A 26,829-nucleotide genomic window follows, 5' to 3' on the forward strand; every position below is an offset into this window, starting at 1 on the left:
AATCATCCCTAGTTTCCCTAAAAATCATGGTGTTATTCATGGAAGTCATCTGTAGAATCTGTCCCTCTCTAAGCCCTTAGGTACTCCCTTCCAGGATCTGCAACCCTGTTCTATCCTCCAGAGTCTAATTCCTATGGCTCTGTTCCCAGTCCCAGAACTAGACTAGAAGGAAAATAAAGTCCTACACTGTAGGTGCGTTTCGTAGATTGGTCATCCTTGGAACTAAGGACTCGAGAAGCTAAAGGGCTTTGGCATCTCAGCTGGAATTTGGAATACATTTTTCCATGGAAACAATGATGTAGGTAGAAGTAAGGTTCTACTGCAAAAGTATTCTTGTATTATAGTTCAGTTATGGTTTCCACTATAAGGTTTCTATATTCAAACCATGATTTTAATTTTTATAATGAAGAACTAGGTTTATTCAGTAACAAGCTACTGGGAACAAAGTGTTCTTTAGTTAAAAACCATTTACTGTCTTGAAAGCCTATTGGAATTAAGCATCTGCATTTGTGGAGACATATTCCTCCAAGACCAGTACTTTAATAAAGCAATTTCAGTCAATCCTCATTTGTGGGTTCCTTATTTGTGAATTCATCCACTCACTAAATTTGTAACCCCAAAATCAATATTTATGGCACTTTCACAGTCATTCACAGACATGTATACAGCAGTGGAAAATGCAGAGAGGCAATACTCTGCCTTCTTGTTTCAGCTTTCATAACATCAATAAGTTATCTTTTCTCAGTGTTTTTAGTGCCATGTTTTGGCATTTTTATGGTCTTTGTTGGTGATTTCATTGCTGAAAATGGCTCCCAAACACAGTGCAGACACTATCTAGTGTTCCTAAATGCAAGAAGGTTGTGATGCGACTTATGAAGAAAATATGTTCTTAGATAGGTTTGGTTTGGGTGTGAGTTATAGTGCTATTGGTTGTGAGCTCAATGTTAATGAATCAACAATAAATATCAAATAAGGTATCTTTCAAGAGAAAAACACACAAAACAAGGTGATGTCCTGATCAGCGGACAAAACTGTTGTGACCAAAGGCTCTCACAAATAAGTGCTGACTGCATATTTAAAAATGGTGTAAGTTCCTTGTGATGGCTACCACTGAGCTACTGAGCAAATTCCTTTACTCCCTGGACACTAGACACAAACATACAAGCAAGCTTATTGCCAATTTTATCATTTCTTTCATGTCCAGTTTTTGGTTACTGCATATTAAAGCATTCTTTATAGAAACATCATACAGATAAAATGAGTTATAATAAAATCTTTACAATCAAACTAGCTACTTTAAATACTAATGCTACGCACTAGTTTTTTTGGCATCATACAGAAAGAGATTCTGCACAATGAACATGGTATATCCTGAATAATACTTATTGGAATCAATAATAAGATACCCAAATTCTCTTTTGTATAGAAAACTAGTGAAAAAATAAAAACTAAAGGGACTTTAACTTTAGATTACCTTATTCTAAAACTGATTTGATGTGGGAATTTTGAAGTTATGTAGAACAACTGCTACAAACTAAAAAAGGATTAACTTTTTAATGCTCAAATGGTTTTGAGGTAAGGAAAAAAATAGGTACATATTGCCTGTGGGTGATGGGAAAGTAACATAAATTAAAAAAAAAGAAAAACAACCTGGATAACATGAGAGGATGAAGCACAATGTGGGTGGAGAAGGAGAAGAGTGAAAACAGATTAGGAAGGAAGGCGGTGGGTAAGAAAACAGATTTTGGTAGGTACAGGTAACAGGTTCTGGAAAATTGCATCAGATGCCAGTCATAGGTTATCTGCCCCTGAACTGTAGTGTTCAGGTGATGCATGTTTTATAACACTCTGGTTCTGTATTTTGGAAATACAGTTAAATGTTCAGTTGCTTTCAGAAAACCCATTATTTTGCTATAACACAGTTCTGGAAATGGTGTCACAGAGAGTAGGTTGTCATAAAAAGTACAAAATGTTAAAAGTGGGCACTGAGGAAGATGACCTTAGTGATATCAATAAGATCCTTCCCAAATGAAATATTGAGAACAATAGTCCTGTGCACGCACCATAAGGAAATAAGGTTCCCCAGTTTAACAATTTTGGGAAACATTTCAAAATACAGTGTGGAAGACAATGTGCGGCAAGATATCCCACAGTAGAGAAACTGGTTAAACTTTGTTAAACTAGTACTCAGTGACTCAGCATGGAGGGTGAGAGAGTGAAAAAGAGGCATAATGCCTATAAAATATCCCACTGAACTACAGGATACAAAATTACAAACTTTTGAAGATATGCTGTATGTAAAATGAGATTTCTGTTAGCCTTTTAATGTATTTTGAAACACCCAGAAGTGGTGACGGATACAACTATATTGTAGGAATAATATAGAACAAATGAGAAAATTTAATAGCTTTTCTCTATCTCTTATATGAAAAGTCTTAATTGCCATGATTAAGCCATCTCTTCTAAAGATAGGTTTTATATTTTTCTTTTTAGAAAAGTCATAGGATTTTTTCTTTGATATTACATTTTTAAAAATTCACAATGATAAACAATATTTGCATATTAATTATTACATCCAGCAAACCCATGCTCTTCCTTCTACTATTCATTATCCTCAGGTCACAACATTTAAACACATGCAGTGATTTAACATTTTCCAGATTTAACATGTTCAAGTGACCGTTCTGCAACTATGGCAAGGAATGGCCTGAGTACCTACCATCTGGTAAGCACAGTGTATTGTTTCTCATTTATTCCTCACAATACGAGTGAGTTAGGTACCATTAGTCTCATTTTAAGTGAATCTCAGTTTAAATAATTCTCTCAAGGTCACAAACCTAGGAATAGGGGCATATATTCAAAATTGGGATGAATGAAGAAACTAAAGCATGAATAAGGCAGGCCTCTCTAGAAGGATTCAACGTATTCAAATAAATGCTTTTAAAATGTCCTAAGTTACACTAAGAAATCTCATCTATCATCACCTAGAAATTTATTTTTGTCAGTAAGCAAGGATCAGACAACATGTGCATACTGTCCATTTTAGGAGAAAGTAAAGAGTAAACCAACTAAATCATGTTAAGAAACTACAGTTTTAATTCAGAGAACCTATGACAAATAAATACACAAGTCAGCAAAGTGAGTGTCTCATGATTAGGTTCATTTTCAGCACTAACAAATTATTCCTTCAGCTTTTGAAAATTATATCCAGATTTACTTACAGAGTCCAAAATAAATATGTCTGCATATTTGTGATAATTTTTAACTCTTTCCTTAAATACAAAGCAAAGCTTCAGAGATTTCTGGCATTTTTTTTTTTTTTTAAGTTCACACCATTAAAAACTACTTTTTGGAAAAAGCCATTTTTCCCCCCAAGGTAACACTGATTAGTGGAAACAGCATGCACCAAGGTTCAAATCCTGAGTCAATTACTTACTGTGTGACTTAAGTCAAGATGCATAACTTTTCAAGAGGCATTTGTGAGAAATGACATGTCTTTTTAAAATAGACTTAGTGCAGGGCTTGGCACAAAGTATGAATTCAACAAAAGTTAGTTATGGAAATAAATATAGCTTTCAGAAGTTAGAAACTTTTTTACTATATTATAATATTGTAAGTTATTATACTTATTAATATAAAAGAAAAGTTTCAGAAATACTATTATTTTAATAAGAGCATCTAAAAATAAAGACATTTTAGGTTATTATACCATATACTTAAGAGCAGCCAACATTCTTAAAGTTTTTAGATAGAGATTAGAAATGATAATTGGGATTAGCATCCATTTTAGGAAATTTCAACTGCATCTGGTATAAGCAAGATACAAATCAAGTTAAAATTACTGGAACAGAAATATTGATTTTGCTATTAAGAACTACTTTTTATTTTCTTAAAAAACAAACTTTTAAAATAAATATAGCTAGTAACTTTAGTTTTTTATTTAGCATCAAATTTAGTGGTATAAGAGCCATTACCTTCAGTTGAGTTTCCTATTCCAAACCCACCTCCAGAAAGCTTATTGGCAATTATATTTTTCTAAATCATATATAATGTTAAACTGATAATCTATGACTTTGGTATCTCCTATGCCCAGAGATGTTAAGCAAATGTTCATAAAAGAGTATCAAGAAACTTTTGGGAGTATAATACTTCACCAACCTTATTTCTGAACTAAGAATTTGGGTAAACTTTGATCTGTTAATTAAAACTCTAAGCAGGAACACAGGATTTCTATGTAAGAATTATAACTTGGAGAGGAAGCAAAATCTTTGTAATTGCCCATGTGTTTCTAGTAATTAAGGTTAGTCACAAAAGCAAGCTCTGCTTCAGGATAATAATTCCTTCTACCAGTCTAACATACTGACACTACCAGAAAGTCATTTCTTGCCTATTCCCTACAAAATGGTTACCATTTGTAAAATCATTCTAATAATCCATGAAACACAAGGCCATGTTTATTAGACTGAATTCTTCTTTGACTTCTGGTTGACAGAACACTACTAAATCAAGTGTTTTGCTTGGGAATTTAACTTGGAACATCACAGCCTGAAAAGAATCACAAGAGAAGACGCTAGGGAGCTACTGTGGTGGCATGAGACAATGACCACTTGGTAGGTATGTAGGAATATCATAATAGTGATGGAGATGAACTTAGACCAACACACAGAAACAATCCAGTTCAAGTCCTCCAATGGCCCCTATAGCCATCATTGTAAGCCAATTTATAGTTGTCACAGTCTCTCTAGTGGTAGTAGCCCTGAGTGAACTTTAACTGGAATGTCACCATTCCACACAAGTGCCACTAAAATGTCAGCACATGCACCTTCTTTTATTCCTTCCTTTCTACCATCCTACCTTTGCCATATTCTTCTTCCCAAGTCACAAGACAGCCAACAACACCCCAAAATACATTTGGCTCTACTTGGTAAAACTTATAACAAGGAAGCTGTAGATTCCATGCACTGGAGAAATCAGAGAGGGATAGGCACATGATGGTATTTTCTCTCATTTCATAGAGTTCACTGAAACCAAATGGATAAGATATCTTGTCTTTCAGAGCTAGCAACTCACTGGCCATCAACTAGTGTAATCATTTATCTGAACACAAAAGGCTGGGGGCTGGCCAATTACATCATTTGATCAAGGTCACATGAATAGATGTTAGGCAATATTTGGAATAATATTAGTCTGAAAACTGAAATTAAATATATTTACATATACTGAAATAAATTAAATGTCCAGTATAGAAGATGTTGAAGGAGTTGCTCCTATAAAACACTGTAGTTAAAATAGTCAGACCAGGGGCAACTGGGTGGCTCAGTCAGTTAAGTGTCTGACTTTTGGTTTTGGCTCAGGTCATGATCTCACGGTTTGGGAGTTTGAGCCCTGCACTGGGTTCTGCACTAATAGCATGGAGCCTGCTTGGGATCCTTTCTCTCCCTCTCTCTGCCCCTTCCCTGGTCATGCTCTATTTCTCACTCTCAAAATAGATATATACACTTAAAAAAATAATTATAAACAAAATAGACCATTAAATGGTGGTTACCATCGATATAACAGAAGTATGAAAAAATATGTGTTGTCTGTTCTTGCTAATTTTGTTAAATGTTTATGGAAGGTGGAACAGTAGAGGTCCTTGCAACTTGGTTTTACTAGGACAAAATCTCCTAAGAAATATAAAAAATAATATACCACTGGGTTCCATTTCTTGCTGAAGTAATATAAAAAAGAAACATAAAAAGCCATCTGTTTTGTAATTATATCTTCTGTTAGGATCCCAGTCTACTTTGAGGCCCTTTAGAGGTAGTTGGAGGCATGTGTGCAGTGTCAAGATCTGTGATGGCTTAATTCCTGTTAGAGCTCTCAGCCTGGGATGAGGGGTCACACTCTCAAAACTCTTAATGTAAAAGCCCTAAACTCTGGCATCAATTAAATCATGCCTTTTACTATATGTGCTATTTCATGGCTCTCACTCATAATCATTAGAAAACATTGCAGTGAACAAGGCTATAATGTATTTCTAAAAAAATTACTGAAAGAAAGGAGGAGTTAAGTAGTAGGAGGAGGACCTGAAGCTTGTTTGGTCCCTTGAACTAAGCTAGATAAATACCAATTCATTCTGAATGCCCAAGAAGACGATCTAAGGACTGACAGAACTGCACAACTAGAGAGACAGAGAAGAGGGGAATCATGGAAGGCAGGAGGTGCAGAGATGTGATTTGGAAAAGAAGTGGACTGTGGGTGCTACAGAAGGGAGGGATCCTTGGTCACAGAGAAAGGTGAGAGAGAGAGGAGTGCACAGGGGATCACACAAGGAGGAATGTTTCCCCAAAGCCACTGACTAGGAAAATAAGAGGGGCTGATTTTCATGAGTTTTTACAACCAAAGACTGGAGTTGCAGAGGTCCACGGTATGGCAGGTGTGGAGCCCAGTGGACACTGCAGTGCTCCTGTGGAGAAGGAGGGCAGATAATCCAGAGGCAGATGGAAGTGTGATCTGAGATCTCCTGGGACACATTGGGAGAGACAGTTCCCCCTTCCTGGAGCACATCTGAGAGAGGTGGCATTGCCTCTATGGATACAAAGGAGCTGGCGGGTACCATTTATCTCTCCCCGCCCTCAGCATAAACTAACTTCAGTAATCAGCACAGGGTCAACAGTGGCGGTGTAAACTACCAACACCAGGCCCTCCCCCACCCCCATGCTCTGCAGGTGCTGCTTTGCTCAGGTAAGTGTGTCAGAACCAGTGCAGCGGGCCCCACCCACAGAAGACCAGCACAACCCTCCCCCTCCAACCCCCTGCATGCACCAAGTCTACTGACAATTAGAGGTCTGCAAAGGTTCAACTCTAGTATAAAATAGCATCAGGTCTCTTTTAACAAGCAGACCAGACTACACCTAGATAAAATTCGCCACACTCTGGACAAGGTTGAAACACTCCCCGCTGCAGGTAAGGAGAAACTCTGCAGAGGAGTGACGTGAGGGAAACAGCAGCTAAAACACAGCAGCAGAGTGCACATAGCATACACCAGAGACACTTCCTAAAACACCAGGCCCTGGACAGTATATGGCCTCTTCTTTATAAAGCCATTACTCTCAGGAGCAGGAAACATAACAGGCTTTCCTAAGACACAGAAAAGGAAGACAGAAACAGACAAAATGCCAAGATGGAAGAATTTATCCCCCCCAAAAAGAACAAGAAAAGGTCACAGCTAGGGGTCTAATTGAAACACATATAAGTAATATGCTTGATCCAGGATTTAAAGCATTGATCATAAGGATACTAGCTGGGCTTGAGAAAAACATAGAACACCAGAGAGTCCCTTACCACAGACTAAAAACTAGTCAGGCCAAAATAAAAAAAATGCTATAACCAAGATATGAAACCAACTGGATGTAATGACCACAAGGATGGAAGAAGCAGAGGAACAAATAAGTGATATAGAGGACAAAATTATGGAAAATAATTAAGCTGAAAAAAAGAAGGAAAGAAACATATTGGATCCCAAATGCAGACTTAGAGGACTCAGTGACTCCATAAACATTCATATCATAGGAGTCCCAGAAGAAGAGAGGGAAAAAAAGGCAGAAGGTTTATTTAAGCAAATTATACCTGAAAACTTCCCTAATCTGAGAAAGGAAACAGACATCCAAATCCAGGAGGCACAGAGAACTCTTAACAAAATCAACAAAAGCAGGCCAACACCAAGACATACCTTAGTAAAATTTGCAAAATACAGGTAAGGAAAAAATCCTAAAAGTAGCAGGACAAAAGAAATCCCTTAACTTACAAGGGAAGACAAATAAGGTTAGCAGCAGATCTGTCCACAGAAACTTGGCAGACCAAAACGGAGTGGCATGTGCTGAATTCAACTGTGCTGAATGGGAAAAATATGCAGCCAAGAATACTCTATCCAGCAAGGCTGTCATTTTAGGATACAAGGAGAGATAAAAGGAGTTTCCCAGACAAATAAAAAACTCCTGAAAACTTGGTGACATTTTAAATGTAGATGTGAGTGCAAACAGATTTGTGATATTTCTCCTTGAGCAAATGCACTTTAGTACCTTCACTGTAAACCAACCCTTCAAATAAAAACATGTCTTTGTTATAACACAAGAATAATAATAAATAGCTACCTCAGCTCTTACTTTGTGATAGATGAAAAGTTAACTGTTATATTTAATCCTTTTAATACCCATCTATATCTCTATATGATATGAGTTATTATGATACAAATGAAGAAATGGAGGTATAGAGAAATTAGGAACTTGCCCAGACTTAATCAGCCAGTAAGTAGAAAATCCACTCTGATAATGCTTGTAACTACTAAAAAGTTACTTATATTTATGAAATAAAGTTATTAATAAAGTTTTCCAGGACTCTGTAATCACCAGTCTTGGCTCAGGAGAGAAAGTAATCAAGTGGATGTGACCATGGGACATATAAATTCCAATACGACTAAGTTGAGTGATATATTTAGCCTAATCATTGCCATAGAGCTGAGAAGAAGCAAGGAGCTAATATTCAATAATAATCAGACTTAGTAAAGAATACATGACCCCTGAGATTCCTACCAGAAACTGCTCCTCTGATACCTCCCTTGTCTCAGTGAAGCAGGAATAGAGCTTGGGTCTAAATCCAAATGTTATTAGACCTCCAAAGTCTAGATCCTTTCTACTACAACAAACTGTCTGCAAGGCAAAATCATTTTTCTTCTCCACATCTGAATAGATACTGGCTACTTCATTAGTGATTTTTATCCATTTGAATGACAAAATTATGCTGTGACTTTATGGTCATCATTCAGGTATAAAGAATCTATTTCCTGAATTTAGTATTAATGACGTTCTGTGATAAAACCCAATGTTTTACTTAATAGGGGATAAAAACAAATTTATTTTTTATTCATGAAGCCAAGATCACTACAGACTTCTCGTTCATGTTTTCATAAATACTGAGCCCATCAATTCTGACAAGTAAGCCCATTTTTATACTTACAATGAAATAAGTATAAACTTTTCAACAGAACATTGTTTTGACTTACAGTTACAATGGTGACTTCAAATAGCCAAAATTTATATGTCAAAACATGTTTCTCTGAAGGTACAGGAAATTAGTATTTCTAAGCTAAATTAGAATGTAAACATTTGAAAGCCAAAATAAAAGAATTTTGGGAGGAAATACTAATGAAATAAATATATAAAATTAAAGAAAATGTGAGTGCCTGACTCCTGGCTCAAAGTAGTTGCCAGACTATAAAATTTGCACTAAATTCAATTTTAAGATTTAATTAACACAGTATATAAAGTGCAACAGTTCAAATGTTTTCCAAAATTTCATTACTATACTTGCTCAGTTGGTGAAGTACTAAATGCTTTAAGACTACAGAGGCCTGAAATTGTATTTGGCAAAACTAAACATGCATGATCCCTAAGAATCTTTGTTAAAGTGGACTATTTCAATTCAAAAATTTAAAAAGTATGAACAGGGGTACCTGAGTGGCTCAGTTGGTTAAGCCTTCGACTCTTGATTTCAGGTCAGGTCATGATCTCACAGTTCGTGGGTTTGAGTCCCACATATCTCTTTCTTTCCCTGTCTCTGCTCCTCCTGTGCTCTCTCAAAATAAATAAATAAACTTTACATATAAAAAAGTATGAACAATATGAAAAGACAGTTTTCCCATAATCTTTAAAAGTCAAGAAGAGGGGCACTTGGGTGACTCAGTTTGTTGAACACCGGACTATTGACTTCAGTTGAGGTCATGATCTCACAATTCATGAGATCCAGCCCTGTAGCAGGTTCTGTGCTATCAGAGCCCGTATGTTTTTTCTCTCCCTGTCTCTCTCCTCCTCCCCCACTCATGCATGTGCATGTGCACACGCTGTCTCAAAAAAAAAAAAAAGGTAAAAAAAAAACAGTCAAGAAGAATTTTGCTTTTTGTAGAAGACAATCTAAGCCAATTAAATAATTAAATCCCTAGATGATATGCAAAAATAGGTGCATGTTTTGGTTATATTTTAGTAAGTAATAGGTATTTTCCTTCATAGCAAAAATTTAATACCGAGATTATTCAGTGTACCCATAATGCTATTGTTCCAAAGTACCATACTTTATTCCTTACATTATCTTTAGTTTCCATTCTCTTTAAAGAGGTATTATGTGCTGCTCTGCATTCATTTGGGGGAAGTTTTGGAGTTCAAATAATCTATGAAGTATTGCATTGTTTGAGGGGGCATTCAGTCTTATTGGAGAAGACAGATGCTAAGTTTGAGATGTGTGCTATGACATATTGGGGCAAAAGGCATGGTATTTATTATAAATATGATCATTGATGTTGACTAAAGTGGTATTCTACTTGACAATATTCTATTTAAAGAATTGGGCTTAGGCCTAGTTCCTGCCCTTTACTGAAACTAATGGTGCTAGGTGAGGATGGGTGTGACCTGTCAGTCAGTAGGCAGACTGAATGAGGAAAGCTATACACCTAACCTAGAGCACATGAATTAATATAAATGGCTCAACTGTAAGGCACAGCAACTAAAGCAATTAACTGTTAAAAATCCCAAAACACTTTCCAAATTAAACAAGGGGTGGGGATAGGGGGTAGAAACTTAAGTTTTTGTTATGTTTAAATAAATTTATTTACATTTCATTAGTACATCTGATTTCTACAATGTGTTTACATTTCATCAACTCCTATATTTTTAGAGTAAAATGAAAAGCTCAAGTACTGCTAATCTACCAGTTACCTTGGCAAAGTCCCTTGTAGAACTATCACCCAATGGAATGAAATGTGTCAAAAAATATGGCCAAGGATTACTCCAGTAGTGATGCTACGATGAATATTACACTACATTGTAAAATTCCTAAATATTGTATATCTCAAGGTAATATCTATGAAAGGAATACTACTGTTCTAATCTACAATTTGTGGCTTCCATGTGATCTTAAATATTTAATTGAAATAATTTTATGGCTATTAATTTTTAAATGCTCAGTGAAAGGAAGTGTGCAAGAGTAGATAGAAAAGAGTAGATAGAAAAATAACTGTACAAATAATGCCTAATGTTTAGAAATGAAAAAAATATCAGCGTAGTATAAAATTCTGCTGACAGGGCTCTTTCTCAACACCTTATCACTTTAAGCAAAGCTTTTCCCTCCCTAAAAACAGATTAATCAAAATAGGCCAAATGTCTCCAGTTAAAAAGAAAGACATGCTCCACCCTACACACTCAGAGAGTTTTAATAAAAAGAATGTAAGGAATTTAATGAAATCAAAACAAAGGAATTGATAAAGTAAACAGTCCGGACTTCTCAAGCCATTTACAGATTCCGGTTTATAAATGACCTATCTAAATAACTTATCTAAGATTATGAAGACAAATAGACCCATAGATAGACCTGTGGCTAATATTCTTTTCCATTTCAAAGCTTGGGAATACACAGAGTGAACACAACATATGGTCTTTTCCAAAGTGTTCTTTCAAATACATTGTATTCTCTGTAAACAAGTTCTTAAATTGCTATGTTTAGCTTATTTAGGTGCAGAAAAGATAAACTAATCTTTTCTGTAACTATATTATTTAAGAAAAGAATTAAATAAACATGTACTTCATTTTATTATTAAAACTAGACCCTAAAAGTTCCAAAATATTTACAATAACTAGCAATTCATATTCTCAATATGATTTTGCCATAACAAAAGTTTTTAAGTTTTGGATATTTTGAATTTGAAAGAGCAATATTTCTGTAGAGCTGTTCAGCAAAACTAGAAATCTGCATCTGGAACTGAGAAGACAGATCCAACAACATCACAGTATCAGAAAGGTGACATAAAGCCATAAAACACACTCAAGTATACTCTATGCCCTTAAACAGTATCTCCTTAGCATTATTGTACACATTTATATCAGGCTGTCCTGTACTTCCATTGTTAAGACTGATCTAGATTTGCAAATTTGTATTTTAATGTATGTATATGTGTATATATGTGTATACAAACATATTCATACACATACATGTGTGTGCATGTGCATGGATGGACACACACACACACACACACACACACCCCTTCTAATTCCTTAACTGTATTTTAAACTAGAAGTCAGAATTCGTTTCCTTTGTAACACCTAATATTGTGAACAATGTGCAGGCTCATTACATTGATAACAACTGTTTAACTTATACAATCATCCAATGTCAAAGCCAGGAAATCGATGCATTTATGATTGCCTACGTTTCTACAAATCCATAATGATATTAATCCAACTGAGCTCCCAAAGAAGTGAAAGAGTATAGACCTTTGAAGAACAAACTAAACAATGAAATACTCTAAAAGCTGTACATATGAAAACAAATTTAAGAAATGTCAAAAAACTCATGACTTGTGTTTTAATGTGATGGTAAGCAACATATTCAGGGAAAAAGATTAAGTAAATTATTAAACTTTAGACTATGAAAAAAACTCAGAGACTAAAACCTACATGTGACCAATATTAATATATTAAATTCATGTTAGTTCTATATAAATATATTCAGTGCTCAGAAAATAAGAAGTCTCAGTATAATGAAGAGTCAGCAGTTACCTTACTAATAAAACAGGAATCAAGGATTCAAGGCCTAACATATTTACTATTTAAAAGCCAGTAGATTTAATGTCTAAAACCTGCAGAGGTGGGGGGGGGGGCAGAGAAAGGGACTGAAGAAGGGCATTCAGGAGGTTTCACCACAGTAGCATGGGACAGTAGTTTTTACAGTCAAGAGGTATCTATAGCTAGTTAACTGAAACATTAATAGAAGTATAATTTGAACTTTTGGAAAGTTTTTCCATTGCTCAAAATTTACCTAGAAGTGGCAGAATGACTAAGAGAATGAAATTTTTCATTTTTTAAATTCAAGTCCAAGGAACCAATTATTTGTGCTTAGCTACTGAACCAGAAATCTTATGTTAAGGAGATTAAACAATGTCCTAATTTCCTTTTTTAAAAATCAAAACACTAATATATTTAAAGTTATGATTCAACAACTAAAAAGCAAAAACATTGATATTATTACCAAAATCAAAGCAAAAAGCTACTGTTCAAATGAATCAAATACTCATGAGGATGAGGATGATGCAAGGCCAGAAAATGAAATAATGATTTAATTTTAAATACATCATGTATTGACAAGTGCTAGATAATTTATGAAGTTAGGCAAGCAGTTATCATTTTATAATCCATATAATCTATATTCTCTAACTATATCTCTATAATTTATAATCTATAATACTATCATTTTATAATACTCCCCCCCTCCCACTACCAAAAACAAAACAAAACACCAAATAGTTGAGGTTAGTAGAGTTCAAGAGTTCAAGAGTTAAGGTTAAAAGAGTTAGGTAAAGAACTCAGGTCTCTAATCTTGAGTCCTCTCACACCCAGACTCAACAGAGTCTAGACTGAAATTAGGACTACACCAACTCAGACCCCTAACAGCCTCCCAGATTTATTATAAGTGAACTATCTGCAGCAGATAAAGAGGCCACCTTCCACCTTCCTAAGCAAAACCAAGGAATGGAGATTGTTTTATCTACTTCACAAAACTAATTCTGATGATGATTTCTTTGGAGATGCCATGAAAGTCACCTTAAGAACTCACCTTCTCGGGGCGCCTGGGTGGCGCAGTCGGTTAGGCGTCCGACTTCAGCCAGGTCACTATCTCGCGGTCCGTGAGTTTGAGCCCCGCGTCAGGCTCTGGGCTGATGGCTCAGAGCCTGGAGCCTGTTTCTGATTCTGTGTTTCCCTCTCTCTCTGCCCCTCCCCCGTTCCTGCTCTGTCTCTCTCTGTCCCAAAAATAAATAAACGTTTAAAAAAAAAAAATTAAAAAAAAAAAAAAAAAACTCACCTTCTGATTCTCCCTATTTAAGAGTCTCTTATGTTTTGTCCCCCTCCCTGTTTTTATATTATTTTTGCTTCCCTTTCCTTGTGTTCATCTGTTGTGTCTTAAGGTCCTCATATGAATTAAGTCCTGATATTTGTCTTTCTCTAATTTTTCTTAGCATAATACCCTCTAGTTCCATCCATGTAGTTGCAAATGGCAAGATTTCATTCTTTTTGGTTGCCAAGTAATACTCCATTGTATATATATATACCACATTTTCTTTATCCATTCATCCATCGATGGACATTTGGGTTCTTCCCATACTTTGGCTATTGTTGATAGTGCTGCTATAAACATTGGCGTGCATGTGTCCCTTTGAAACAGCATACCTGTATCCTTGGATAAATACCTAGTAGTGCAACTGCTAGGTCATAGAGTAGTTCTATTTTTAATTTTTTGAGGAACCTCCATAATGTTTTCCAGAGTGGCTGCACCAGCTTGCATTCCCACCAGCAGTGCAAAAGAGATCCTCTTTCTCCTCATCCTCACCAACATCTGTTGTTGCCTGAGTTATTAATGTTAGCCATTCTGACAGGTGTGAGGTGGTATCTCATTGTGGTTTTGATTTGTATTTCCCTGATGATGAGTGATGTTGAGCATTTTTCATGTGTCGGTTGGCCATCTGGATGTCTCCTTTGGAGAAATGTCTATTCACGTCTTTTGCCCATTTCTTCACTGTATTATGTTTTTTTGGGTGCTGAGTTTGATAAGTTCTTTAAGATTTTGGATACTAACCCTTTATCTGATATGTCATTTTAAATATGGAGAACACAGGGTTACTGGAGGGGTGGTGGGAAGGGGGATGGGCTAAATGGGTAAGGGACATTAAGGAATCTACTCCTGAAACCACTGTTGCACCATATGCTAACTAACTTGGATGTAAATTAAAAAAATATGATAAAAAAAATTCACCTTCTGAGCCTGACCACAAGCAGTATGTTAAATTTCATAAGAGGAGGCTCAATGAAACCCACAGCTTTGGATCAGTTCCCTGCCCAATCATGAGGAACAACCACGATATCCCTTCCAGTTATGATTCTAATGCTTCACATTGTGAGTGCCAGTAGAATATACAAATATATTCTAATTTCCGTACATAGATATTTAAATATGTATATACACACATATATGTACACACACACGTGTCTATAGATATATATATATATATATATATGTATATTTTAAAAGACAACTCAAAAACAAACTTGAAAAATATAAACATTTTCTAGGAAAAAAAGAAAAAGTCCTACAATTACGTAGGAAGAATAAACATCTGGGACTGTTCCACAAAGCTCTAAGTAGAAAGGACTGACACAGACCTGAGTGACAGGAAGGATTTGTCTTTGAAAACAAAGGAGTAATTTATCAGGCCAATAAATTCATTGTGAAGACACTAAAGTCAAATTAAATAAAACCAACAAGAGACAAAGCAATGTCCTAGTTTTGTGCACTGGGAGCTGAGGCTTCACTAAGCACTAATTATATCTGGTTGGAAATGAAGCAAATTAAATATGCTCCCTTTTAAATGGTGTTTTTTTTTTTAAACAAGAATTTTAAAGAATAAAGCATTTTAAATTATTTTCCCAAATTAATCTTGGGAGTTAACGAGTAGGTTATGCAAGTGACTTTTTTTCTAATGTGCCCTGGGTAACAATGATGAAGGTGTACACTGAAGATACACTTAAAAGCCAAATATCTAGTTTTATATTTTTGTGGTTTCCAACATGCCTCAGAAGCTTGGGTTCTAAACGCAGAGTATAAAAACAAACAAGTAAGCATGCAGGATCTGTGGTGCTCATAATTGAGAAGCTAAAATACTTTTAGGAAACTATCAAAACCACATTATTTCAGCTTATTTATCTTTGTGGCCTTTACTGTATTTTTTTTTTTTTTTTTTTTACTTCTAGTCAGTTCTATTTCCAAAGCAGCTGAGATGTTCTCCTTTGAGACTTTGATCTTGAAACAAACTTTCACTCTAAAAAATAGGTATAAAACAGCAGAGAAAACATTACAAAGAGAACAAAATATTTTATTACAGTGGTATTAGTTCATCCAAAGCATATACACCACATATAATCTGTGTGCCAAATCCAGAGGTTTACAATCACCATCTGATATGATAACTGATGATGGAGGTATGTACAAGGTAGAAAGACAATAATACACTAGGATGAGGTGAGATCTTAAGCATATGTATATCATAGGTATTGTTCAAGCTCAGTCCCAGAATTGAGCTGAGCTTGGTTTAATACATATCTGCTCTTCTCTCTTTTTTTAAGAAAAACTTTAAGTTGTTTCACATTCCAGATGGCTGGAACATTATTTTCCTTTAGACTCTGACTCTTGGGCAACAAGCATGTTGTGGTGACCTTTAGGGACCAACTCTTGGTTTAAGGACCCTGCTACCCCTCTGAAGCTCTTTCCCCTGCATCCCATTCGTGAATCTCTTTGTGTGCATGTGAACACAGGTGTGCACACACCTCCCCCCCTCCAATGTAGAAGGGTCCACTGAAGTAGTCGTGGTGGTCCATCAGCCATAAAAAAGGCAGTCCATGCTATGAAATATATTTGCTTTTGAAAACACTTACCTAAATTTAGTGCTAATCTGAATAAACTACAAGTGTTACAAGTCTAATAAAACTTTCAGTCTTAAAAGTCTAACAAAAACAAACAAGAAAATTATTAATAAAATACAATTTGGTCACAAAATTTTAAAAAATGGGGTGAAGATTTTGACAAAAGGCAGAATAAAATGGGATACTGGTAGTAAAACATTTTAATCTCTACCCTATTTCTAAAACTACCTCCAAAAAGTATATAAAATACAAAAATTATACAAAATAACATATACAATTTTAAATTTATTTGTAAAGAGTTCACTTTTATAAGAGCATATACCAAAGAGGATAAGGAGTGGGCACTGGCAGCGATCCACTGGAAAGTATTTTATAACTGATATTATTTAATTTGAGACGTTAAAATTGTTTCTTGTCTTTGTTTCCTTTTTATTTTGCTGCCTATTAAAAGGGAATTTAACAAACTCTGGGGAAAACAATGCTAGGCTAAAATGAATTCTGCATCTCTTAACTAGTCTGTTTAGTTTGCTGTACTTCAAAGCTACATTTATAACTCATTGAAATCTACATGCTTTATCACAGGCTCAACTGCTTCTTCCCTTTTTTGTTTTAGGATAATCTCCCATCTACTTTCCTGCAGTACTTCTTTAGTAGCAGTTACATGCATCTGAAAGGATATAGATCCAAAGCCCTTGAAAGGATCTATAGATCATCTAGGTCAGGGACTCTCCATTTGGTCTCCAGCCCTAATACCAGAGAAACAAGACACATATCTTTCATGAACACACTGGTCAGCTGGAAGAGTCATAGCAATGGCTGGGGTATGGGGATGAGAGAAGATATGTCAAAATCCCTGAGTCCACAGGGGCAGGGTGAAATACTCCCATGCCCTATCTAGGATTTTATCGCTCTTAATTTCTGAAATTAAAACTTTTTTTTTTTTTAAGTGGGAATGATCAAACAAATAATCATTTTAAAAAAAAAACCTTTTTTTTTTTTTTTTTTTCTGGCAGGCTAAGTAACTCTTAGTCCTTATCCTCCAGCATTTACTATCCATATTTCAATTAAGGGAACACTGTAGAACTTCCTGCTTCCTACTTCCTTACAAAATGCAGGGGTGAAGAGGGAGAAAACCAAACAAGGTTGGGATAAGGTCCAAATACAGCAAAATTATTTATTATATCTTTTCCACATAATCTATGTATTAAAATCTATGATACTAATTCTTAATTGTTTTTAAAGCCCATCTAACTAAAAAATACCATATAGCAGATTTATAAGCTGCAGAGTTCTTCCAATTGGTTTGTTTTACCTTTCTGGATATTTTCTTTTTATTGCAACCTTTGGTTTTAATTTCCTTTTTTTTAAATGTTTATTTATTTTTGAGAGAGTGCGCGTACACACACGCGTTGGAGAGGGGCAGAGAGAGAGGGAGACACAGAGTCTGAAGCAGCCTCCATCCAGGCTCTGAGCTGTCAGCATAGAGCCTGACATGGGGCTCCAACCCATGATCCATGAGATCATGATCTGAGCACAAGTCGGACGCTTAACCAACTGAGGCACCCAGGTGCCCCTAATTTCTATGTGCATTAGCTGCTATGGAATATATCTTATTTTTGAGATTTATGAAGATTACTCCAGTATTTCCCTATAAATTTTAATGGACATTTTCCCAACTGCCCAATACTACTGATAAAAATTATAACTTCTAAGGGTAAGGTTAATAAACTTCTTCTCTAGGCTGTACTAAGGCACTGACCCCTCTTCTGTGGGCATTACTTCCTAGCTAGTTTAACTCTTGCATAATTAAGTTGTATGGTCTAGTGACAGTCCCTATCTTTATAGGGGGCTAAGAATAATATCACCTGGGCTAGAACTTATTTATACACTTAAAATTTCTTTTTCAAGAAATCCATAACCATCCATAACTTCATTCCTTTAACCATAAGCAGTCTCAACAGCAGACATCATGACAATCTCTTCATTTTAGCTTCTTTTCTCAGTTTAAATCCATCCAAAAGCAACCTAGTTCATTTCTGCATGAATTTATCCACTCAACAATACTATATTCCTGGGCCTCTTCTGCTTAGATCCATGAATGTTCCTCACTGACTTTAGGATAAACTTCCTACCATTGTCCACCTCAGTCCAGCCCGTTCCTCAACTACACTTCCTTTTGTGAGGTAGTCATATCTCTCTGCCCCACCAAGTACTGTTTTCTCTACTTAGAACATCCTCCTCCTTCTTACCCACTGCCCCCAGGAATCAGCTAGTCTCAGTTTGATGAGATGGTGGTGGAAAAGACATATCAGCAGAAGCCACGAGCTTCCTCTATGTCAGCCACGTATACTAACTAAAAATAACGCAAAATGAGTAGAGGCTCTGAAAGGTTAATGGACTAGATACAACTAGTATAACATGAGACAAGGATTTTAATTGAGTCTGACTACAGTCCTTACTCTTAATCTTTACCCAGAGGGTGGGAAAGCCCACAGGGACCAGGCAGGTTTGCATATTAAATGCAAAGAAACAGTTTTCCATGGACAAAGAAACATGCTTAAACACACACACAGCCATAAGTTTCTTTCTTTCGATGAAGATCATTTTATTCAGTTTCATCTTATGTCTATCATAAAAAATCAATAGCACTTCATGTTATTAATTTTCTAAAACAAAACCTGGATAATTATATTAATGTCAATTTCATAGATAAATCATGTATACTCTCTTGAAAATTTTAATGTGCTTTTTAGGATGAAAGAGTGAGATAATAACCTTACTATGCATGAAGGAGGAATGTAGTGGAAATCTATAAAAAGATATAGCATAGTTCACTGTTCTTGTCATTTTCTATTATAAAAATAAAAAATGCTATAAGCAAATTGGTATCTGTTGTGACCTAAAAGATCACAAGTTTTACTTAGAGTTTCAATATTTACATGAGCAGGTATCAGATTCTTTTGATCAAAGGAGTTCCAACAAATTCTGTAATGGCTTAAAAGCTGAACCACATAATTTTGGTAAGAATTTGCTCTCCAATTGATCCTAAGTCTCATTATAGAGTATCTGGGGTCAAACTGAACTCATTAACAACATTTACACTGTCCTTACTTTTTATTTTTTCAGTATATGTGCTACCAAAGTGAGAAGAACACTGTCCTTACTTTTTGCCTTAGAAGAAAAGTCACAATCCAAGGATGGCTGAAGTATGTGATATAATGTATTTAGTTCCTAACAGCTGTGTGCTTTAAAATAAATTCACACACATAAATTGCTCTCTGTAGTACATCTGTGGGTAAGAAGTTCCCTTAACTGGTTATGTAATACTTTAGGTTAGGTAGTAAAGGATCCCAGATGTTTACCCTAACAGCTTTTGTAGACACACAAGATTAATGTTAGACACGTAATCACTGGTTTGGGAACAGGGCCAAAGTGTGTACACATGCTGTTTAATTATGTTGGCACCCCAGGCATTTCAAACATCAACAGAATTTCTCATATTCCTATTACTAATCCTACTTTAAATAACTATAGAAGGGTAAAGAAAACTGGGCATTTCACATGTTAATGAAATCTATCTAACTCCTTTGACTTTCAATAGATTTGGAGGTTTTATGGCTTTAAACATATCTTAGGCTATAAAGAACAGGTAAATAAGATATAAAAATTGCACGGAAATATTTTGTTCAAAATTCTTTGCTGCACACAAGTGTAGCAATTTCCACATCCTTTTTTGTTATTGTCCTCCCTTCTAAAAATCCATGTGTCCCAAGGGAACCTTTGATTAAGCCATGGAAGTTTCCCATGAGTCCTACAACTTGACTTTGGGTTTCTACACCAACAGTGCAAGAAGTTTGTTTTGAATGAACATTCCAAAGTTCCTTACCTAGATGAGTTTGAGAAACCTGCTGAGAATCTAACTGCATACAGACATAGTAGAATTGTTTTTATATTTAATGACTCAAATTTCTCCTACTCCTTTTTAGGAAAAATTAAGCAACAACATACATATTTCCACAAATTTTCCAAAAAGATATTTAAAAGTTTTTAAATTTTTTTTAATGTTTATTTATTTTGAGAGCGAGTGAGCACCAGTGAGGGAGGGGCAGAGGGAGAGGGAGAGAAAGAATACCAAGCAGGCTCAGCACTGTCAGCATAGAGCCTGACGTGAGGCTCAAACCCACAAACCTCGAGATCATGACCTGAGCTGAAGTAGGTTTATCCAACTGAGCCACTCAGACGCCCCAAAAGTTTTTTTTTAATGTTTATTTATTTTTGAGAGGGAGAGAGAAAGAGAAAGAGAGAGAGGGAGAGAGAGAAAGGGAGAGAGAGGGGAAGACAGGGGGAGAGAGGGGGGGGGGGGGGAGGGGGAGAGGGAGACACAGAATCCGAAACAGGTTCCATGCTCTGAGCTGTCAGCACAGAGCCCTATGTGGGGCTTGAACTCACAAACTGTGAGGTCATGCCCTGAGAAGAAGTGGACACTTAACTGACAGAGCCACCCAAGTGCCCCATATTTAAAAGCTTTATGTGTGACAATAAATGAGTAAATCATCACAAAAATAGATGAGCTTGGCCAATAAAGCTACAGACTATCTTAAGAGGAAGGATCTTCTCAAGGGGAAGCAAACTCAATGGAAAAATTCCTAAAACCAGAAGTTTTCCAGCCATAAAATTTCCAAACTTCCCAAAACCATATGTTCGTCACTAGCTCTGCTAGGATATGGGAAGTTTCCTTCCTATGCTGCAGGCTGCTGATATCATGCACCTAAGTTTGAACTAAACACACAGAAACGTACATTTCATTAAAATAGCATGTGATGATGAGAAACTTAAGATATTTTGGTAAATTTATTCGGAATGCATTTATAAGTAAAACATACAGGTCAGATCAAACCACTGAAGCATCTTTTCAGACTTCTTGAATTTCACTGAATAAGGAGTATTTTCAATAATGATAGGAATCGCTGTGGCTTTACATGTACAGTTGATATTGAAATCTCTATTAAACCCTCTTCTCTCAAGCTCTCCCACCCTGACTCTGATCACTCAGATTCCACTTAACAAGCCACTTTCAGAAGCAGACACTCATTTACCAGTTCTCTATTTTAAAATATCTCAATCAACTGCCATTTTCACTGCCAATAGTTCAAAACCCTTATTATTATACAGAATATTTGTATTTTGCACCATCATCTCCATGGTACTGATACTTTGCAAAAACATGTTTGTGATCATTGAGTAACTAGTATGTTCTTTGTATAACCAACTATAGAATATCTGTATTGTTTTATCACTATAGGACACTTAAATACTATGTCCCGATAGGAAAAAATATACCAAAATCATACATGCTTGTGAAATTTAAGATATCTCAGGTTATCAACAGAATAGTGGTTAATGGTCCAAGAATAATTAAGCATAGTCTGGCCTTTGGTAGTACTGTTTTCTTTATGCCATAGTTTGGATATATTTTGTGACACACAACTAACCTTGAAAACTTGTACAGTATGTGAGAAAAAAATGCTTTTTGCATTCTTTGCTTCAGACATTAATCTGGGACTGCTTATTAATTAAAATGTAATTGTGGGAAAAAAGAAGTTCAAAGACACATAATTGGTTTAAAAAGCAGTTAAATATAATTTATTAGAATAATACACTTTTCTACTACATTAGAGTAACACGGTAATTTTTGTTTCATACCAAACACCTCAGCAAAAATGCCTGTGGATTAGTAATAGCTCTGCAGAGCATCACAGGCTGTAAAAATGCATGATAGATGCAAACTCAATACTGGATTACAAAAGAATAGAATCCATCTTATCTAGATAAGTGTTTTTAAAAAGTCATTCTACTGAACTTCACAGAAAGTTCTTTGAAAACAAGTAGAATTCTGTGGAATAGATTAATTTCTGCTTCTTATACTCTCCCTACTCAGGATTATAAAGCATGAGAACGTAGATTTACTGTCACAGAAATAATTTTTTCTTTTCTCCACAATAAAGCATTCTTTTGATCATGGGGAAAAATTACTAAATTATTTTATTATTAAACCCACCCACATTAATCATGATAGCATTTATCAATTACATTTCAGAAAAACAATGGATTAAAATCAGTTTTGATGGGGTGCCTGGGTGGCTCAGTCAGTTAAGTGTCTGACTTCAGCTCAGGTCATATCTCACAGTTCATGGGTTTGAGCCCTGTGTTAGGCTCTGTACTGACAGCTCAGAGCCTGAAGCCTGCTTCTGATTCTGTGTCTCCCTCTCTCTCTACCCCTCCCTCACTCACGCTCTGTCTCTGTCTCTCAAAAAGTAAATAAACATTAAAATTTTTTTAAATCAATTTTGAGAAAATTTAGACATTCTATAGTATAAACTGTGCCCAAGATACTTTTATTTCTTTGCTTCATTTTTATTTAAAATTAATTTTTACCATTTTTATAGTATGCATCTTTGTGAGTTGCCCTAAATCCTTTTTAAACAAAGTGGGACACAAATAACCAAATCAGTGAAGATTGATATGAAAACAAAATGGACAATTCAGTTGCCATTTAGTGACAGACTAAACAAGTAAAGGACAAATATCTCTGAGGAACCAACTGAATTAAATATTGGTTAAAGGGTTGGTTCAAAGATAAACAGTAGCCTGGAGTATGAATCAGACAGCATAGTTGGAGATTGATAGGTTCTTTAACCAGTAGGTAAAACTTTTTTTCTAACTAGAATAATCACTAAAAACTATAATTTAAATAGAAAAGTTTTAAGTTTTAGTACCAAGGAGACAGTCTCGTTAAGAAAATACAATTACATTAATATATCAATTAATTTTAATTGTTAATGTTATTATAGCTATGCAATATATTATGCTATATAACTATATTAAGAAATTAATAATACTTTATTAGTCATAATATTATATATATAATTTTTAGATATATTTACATCAATAATTAAATTAATATATTTTATTAAGAAATATTTTAGATCTTGAATTAAGGTCAATTATGAATTGACAGAGCACAGCTCTGAGTAACAAAAGATGCAGGATTTAAACATGGTGGCAGAAGATACTGATTTACTTGGAATGAGCACATGGAGCATTACAAAAAGTGGCAAAACATGAACATATATACACACAATTTGAGCAGAGATGAGATAATTAAAGCTTTAAGTCTCTTGAATTTGGGGCTTTTTGTTTTAGCCACCAGAGGTCACCCTTCCCCAGAGAGATGAAAAGCAGGGTTTGTGAAACACCACTTATTGTGTGTTTGTTACAAGGATATAAAAAACAACAAAAACAAACAATGCATGTGTTTGCAATTTTATCTCCCCACCCAACCTGAGAAGGGACCCCCTCCTCCATCTTTACCCTTAATGCTGACATACAGGTAATGGAGAACAGGAAAACTGAAAACAGCCTGAGAGGCTAAAATGATCAATGTTAACAGCTGAATCAAGCAGTGAGGGGTAGGTGAAGGGGAATAGGTGATGGAGTTTCTTGAAGAAGAGAGATTTGTGAACAGGTACTTGTGAGAGATAATGGAGGAAACTGGATGAAATTTCAGTTTCAAGAATTTTTACTGTGTATTGTACTACAAATCTAAGCATTCCTGGACATTTTTCAGCTAAAGACTGCAGTAAAGATTTATACTGCTTTTTAAATTAGTTTTGCATGTCAAAATTAACTTTTGTGTGCCAAATCTGGCTTTAAGGAAAAAGTAAATTAGCCAGGGCTTCTTCAGGGTTCAGCATATATATTTACAATTAAAGAGACCCTTAATTTATCATAGTGTCTTACACAAAGTATGTAAACCTTCTTCCCCACTCACGCCATCCCTCATATAAGAAGGCGTGGAAAACCCAAAGTTTCAATCTCTTTTGTTTCTATTACATTAGGTAAGGTAGGGCCCAATTCTCTCCATTTACTGTAAGCCACAGGTAGAAGTAAAATTCAAAGGGTAAAGCAGGTTATTTCATATATGTAGATTAAAGCAGCCAAGAGACAGTTCAGCATAGACCCTTATGATTATATTATAATTTAGAACTTTCTAAAACACAATCTTTCTTATTGTTAAAGTAGCACCAAAGGAAATCCCAAAGCAAAGGTCACTTAGCAGGCCAGTGAAAGTCCTTAGAAGTTTGTAAAATACTTCTTTAGAAAACTGTTTTGTATTTTCAACATATTAGCAAATAAGGCTATTGCACATCATTGCATCTTTTAGATATACAGCAACTTTCTTTTCCAACTACAAAGGTAGAATATGTTCATTAAATGGACAATGGCTCTAGGAAAATAAAATCAACTATGATGCCACAGAATATGGGAAAAAGAATACAGTTCTGAGTGAAATATATTTTTAAGACATTAAAATTTACACATAGCTTCAAATTCTTATAATTCATCTCCATTTACCTCACAAACGCCACTGTAATATGTCCTCCCTTTACCAATGAAATACTTCCAACAAGTTCACCAAGAATCTCATGTTTGGAGGGCCATATCTTTATACTCTGTTTATTCTTTCTTTGTACCTTTTTTCATGTTCTACAGCATTGGCACTACTGACCAAACTGTTGTTTGCAAACACCCTCCTGACCTGATTTCTTACATCCCACTCTCCATGGCTTTTCCCAGTCATCTGGCCATTCTCTAGGAGTCATCATTATGAGCTATTCTTTTTCATGTCAACATTAACTACTGATTTCCTGTCTCTGTCCTCTATGCCACTTATTTACACCTTTTCCCTAAGTGAGCAAAGTCATTCTTGCGGTATCAATTATTAGCTACATGTTGACAGTCAGTAACACACAACAGATGCTCAATGAATGTTTAATTTTATTAATGGCTTAATGAATTTCAATTTAATCTCCAAGAAGTTCTTAGCTCCAAGACCAGAACCACCCAGCTGATGTCTCTTATCCACTATAGCTAGAATAGCAATTGGCTGACTAACTGCAAAAATGGATTAAGCAGTCAATCATAAAAACACATTTAACTTGAATCAAACAAACGTGCAATCATTTGCCAGTATTTTTTGAATCAAGATCACTATATAATGATAATGGGTCAATTTACTAGGAAGACCTAATAATTATACGGAAATCATGGCATCCAAATATATGAAGCAAACATTGACAGAAATGGGAGAAACAGCAATACAATAATAGGGAACTTCAATACCCACTTTCAACAATGGATGGATCATACAGAGCAGATCAATAAAAAAACAAAACTTGAACACTATTGCCCAAATAGATCTAGAAGACAAATTCAGAACATTCTAACCAACAACAAGAGAAAATGTATTCTTCTTAAGTGCACATGAAACATTCTCCAGGACAGATCACGTTAAGTCACAAAAATGTTAGCAAATTTAAGATTGAAATTATAGTATCTTTTTTTTTTAAGTTTATTTATTTATTTATTTTGAGACAGACTTGCTGGGGGCGGGGGGGGGGCGGAGAGGAGGGAGAAGCAGAGAGACAGAGAATATCTCAAGCAGGCTTCACACTGTCAGCAGAGCCTGATGAGGGACTTGAACTCATAACCCTGAGATCATGACCTGAGCCAAATCAAGAATCAGATGCTTAACTGACTAAGTCACCCAGGCGCCCTAGTAAGTGTCATTTCTAACCACGATAGAATTAACCTAGATATCAATAAGAGAAAGAAAACTGGAAAATCCACAAATATATGGAAATTAAATAAAACACTTTTAAAAAAATGTTTTATTTACTTTTGAGAGAGAAAGAGAGCAAGAGAGAGCACAAGAGGGTAAGGGGCAGAGAGAGAGAGGAAGGCAGAGGATCTGAAGCAGGCTCTGTGCTGAAAGTACAGAGCCAGAAGCAGGGCTGGAAGTCATGAATCGTGAGATCCTGACCTGAGCCAAAGTGAGACGTTTAACTGACTGAGCCACCCAGGTTCCCCTAAATAAAGCTCTTGAACAACCAGTGGGTCAACAAGCAAGAAAGAAATGAGAAAATATCTTGAGACAAATGAAAACACAATATATCAAAATTTATGGATGCAGCAAAAATAGTACTAACAGGGTTGTTTATATCAATGAACATCTATATTAAAAAAAGAGGGGTGCCTGGGTGGCGCAGTCGGTTAAGCGTCTGACTTCAGCCAGGTCACAATCTCGCGGTCCGGGAGTTCGAGCCCCGCGTCAGGCTCTGGGCTGATGGCTCAGGGCCTGGAGCTTGTTTCCGATTCTGTGTCTCCCTCTCTCTCTGCCCCTCCCCCGTTCATGCTGTGTCTCTCTCTGTCCCCAAAATAAATAAACATTGAAAAAAAAAATTAAAAAAAAAAAAAAAGAAAGATCTCAAAC

The 26,829-nt window shown here is 35.6% G+C and overlaps 1 protein-coding gene across 3 annotated transcripts in view; it reads right to left on the minus strand.

The window, feature by feature from the left end:
- Positions 1–26,829, minus strand: part of RASSF8 (Ras association domain family member 8) — a 118,021-nt gene that overhangs the window by 20,850 nt on the left and 70,342 nt on the right. The window contains exon 1 of one of the 3 annotated variants that reach the window (XM_040488631.1): positions 186–282. The exons of the other annotated variants lie outside the window; for them this stretch is intronic. The gene's annotated coding sequence lies outside the window, so the exon portion shown is untranslated. Of the gene's footprint in view, positions 1–185; positions 283–26,829 lie in introns of those variants that run through there. 3 annotated transcript variants of the gene reach the window in all.

The sequence above is a fragment of the Herpailurus yagouaroundi genome, unplaced genomic scaffold (genome assembly GCF_014898765.1).
Source record: "Herpailurus yagouaroundi ecotype Mexico unplaced genomic scaffold, PumYag 166, whole genome shotgun sequence".
NCBI classification, from domain to species: Eukaryota; Metazoa; Chordata; class Mammalia; order Carnivora; family Felidae; genus Herpailurus; species Herpailurus yagouaroundi.